Genomic DNA, 3,129 nt, shown 5'->3' with positions numbered 1-3,129 from the left:
CCTCTCCACTGTTTGCTCAGGATGAGAGACTGTGATGAAGTGATTCAACACAATCTGCTGGTTTCTTTGGAATGATTTTTGTGTTCAGTGCACTGACATGACGTATGTTGTGACTTGGCGCTATATAAATAAACTGAACTGAATTAAAAAACCTTGTGATGTTAGTTTGTTAGTTAGCTGTTATTGAACATTAAGTTGGCAAAACCTTATTTACCAGAAGCTAACTGGTTCGCTAATGGTTTTCAATGTCAGTGAAAAGGCTAATCTGCTAACTAAAACTTTGGCTTGCTAATTTAAATTATTAAACGTAAAAAAGTTTGCAGTAGCAAAGGCTAAATACATAAAAATTAAYGGAAGCTAACACTGACTTGCTATATGCCATGAGTCTGTGTCATGTCTTTGTGTCCTTCAAGCTAAAGACTGGTGGGACTAGCATAACCCTTTGATGTTAGCTTGTTAGTTAGCTGTTAGCAGACTTTAAGTTGGCAAAAACTCATTTAGCGGAAGCTATTTGGTCCGCTGTTAGTGGCAAATCTAATCCGCTGAACAAAAAATCTGTTCCGCTATTAGTTGTTAGCTTATTAGCATTGAACCATGTCCACACATTTTACCCTTTTATCACCACAGCAGTTTATATATATWTTTTTGCAAACAAACTGAATTCTTGTTTGCTGTCCACAACAAAGGTACGTCATTTACAGATTTCACAGCTTGTTCGACACTCGTATCGACCACTGAGCGACTTTACGGTAATTTAAATGGTGGAGTGRCTCCTTCACATTTTCAAAGTATGCTTAGATGCTTTGGATGACGTACACTTCATTTAATATTCAGGCCCAGCTGAAGAGACCTGGAGAGAACATATGTCAAGACAGAGATTGATTGTGTGTGTGTGTGTGTGTGTGCGTGTGTGTGTGTGTGTGTGTGTTAGAGAGAGGAGACAGACAGGTTGGAATAGAGGCATGAGGGCGACAGAAAATAGACAACGAGTGTGTTTATGTGTGTGAAAGGTGGTGGTGGGGGGTAGTGTGTGAGACAGAAGTGTGCTCAAATAGCTGTGGGCAAGGTGACAGAGAGAAAYGAGTGGACAGTGAGGGACAACGAGCTCACGGAGGGGAGGTGCGTGACAGGAGAAGGAAGACATGGAAGGTTGAGAGGAGGAGGACAAGTCCAGGAAACAAACATAAAAACAGCAAMAAAAAAAAAGAAAAAAAAAGCAGGTGTTCTGTTGGGTTTAACTCATGTGGGTCATGACGGTTTGTGTCTCCGAGCATCCATTAGTGCGTTTTTGTGTGAGGTACACACACACACACACGCACATACACGTGTGTGAAGTGGGTCTACTGGAGCGCGTTTAAGTGTGTGTACGGTCAGAGGTTGGAGAAGCAGTTTTTCTAGTCGGTGGGACTCTCGTGTTCACCCACGCACACACCAACAGCTGCCCCTCGTGTCATACATGCACACTTAATGCACCACGTGTGGCACTAAATTATGCATGGATACACACATCCCTTTCTTTTGATCTCTCGTGATAACACACACGCACGCAGAGGAGCGAGCTATTATGCTCTCAGGCTGGAGTGTTTGGATGGTATAATTGCAGTGACCAGTGAGGAGAAAGAGACGGAGGGAGGGATGGAAAGAGGGATGATGRAGGGAGGGAGAGAAAAGAGAGAAGAGTGCTGACACTCTCAGCATGTTAATGTTAACGACTGCTGCACCTCCCTGCCTGGTTCTCCTCCTCTCCATCTCACATCCTCTGCATTTCACAGGTGGAGATGGAAAAAAAAAGAGGGAGATATATAACAGGATGGAGCAATGTTATCTTTCCCCGTCATCCCTCCATCCACCTCAAGCGCCTCACAACRGTTGAAACAAAGCACTGGAGAGGATGAGGGAGGTTCTTCAACAATAGAAGGATCATCTCCGCTTATCCTCTAATCTCATCCCTTCTTTTTTCTCCCCTCCATCCTCTGTTATCTCTTGGTCACCCCTTCATTCTCTCATCTGGTTGGAGAAAAAAAAAAGGGGAGCCTGCTCCTCTTGCAGGCCTCCATTTTTTTTGTCACCTCTCCATCTGTTTTCAGACCTTCGCTCATCCCCCCGTCTCTCTGGAGAAGGGATTGGGCTGTTTGGCTGTGGTTATTTTCTCTTATCCACATCCTGCTCTTTGTTTCCCAACTAACCGCTACCCGTCTGTGTTAAAGCTAAAATAATTCAGATTCTTGTTTTGGGCAGCTCGGTGGATTATGACTTAGTGCTGCTCCCTCAAAGAAAGAAGGTTCTGGGTTGAGCCTGGGGTTAATCTGTGTTCTCCTTGGGTTTTCTACTAACAAAATGTGTATTTTTTTAAAAAAAAAAGAAGACAAAACATGCGCTTTTCTATCATTTACCTCATTTTTAGTTCAGGCAGTTCATGGATGTTTTCAGAGAAAAGTTTTTTTTTATTTTGTTTTTAAGACATAAAATGCCTTTTTATCTCCAATATTGTGTTGACACATAACAGACAAATAACCCATTATGAATGCCATATTTCTCTGGAAACTGGTGGAAATTCAGATTACCTTTCTGGCAGCTGACTAGCAGAGCTCAGTTTTATAGCAGCTAAATCGCTCGAAGTTTGGCTCAAAACTAGTCAAACTTAYAATTAACATTCTAGCAGCTAGAAACTTTGGCTAAAAACTAGYAAAAGTTCTCGCTAGCTAGCAGCAAATTAGCCAGAACTTTGGAGAAAAACTAGTGAAAATTGATGCTAGGTCGGTAGCATTAAGCTTCCTAAAATGTAGTCGGTCTTAACTGGCTTTCTAGCAGCTAGCTAGCTAGAACTTATGCTAACACTGATAGCTTCAAGCTAGCAAGAACTTTAAATTAAAACTAGTGAAAATTTAACTAAATTGTTAACAGGTAGCCAGCTAAAACTTTGGTTAAACTCTTGAAAAAATTCTCATTAGCTAGCTAACTCCATCTCTTTCAGAGATGAGGATGTTCTCATTCTTGATAGAGAGGAACGTTGGTTTGAGAGAGGAGTAAAAGAAGCCATTTTTGTGAAGAAAGACCGTCCAGGAGGACTGCGACCAGTTATACATTGGGGAAACAAAGCAACCACTGTTCAAAAGAATGTCCCAACAC

Source organism: Austrofundulus limnaeus, unplaced genomic scaffold (assembly GCF_001266775.1).
Source record: "Austrofundulus limnaeus strain Quisiro unplaced genomic scaffold, Austrofundulus_limnaeus-1.0 Scaffold54, whole genome shotgun sequence".
Classification (NCBI taxonomy): Eukaryota; Metazoa; Chordata; class Actinopteri; order Cyprinodontiformes; family Rivulidae; genus Austrofundulus; species Austrofundulus limnaeus.
This window is presented reverse-complemented; position numbering follows the sequence as displayed.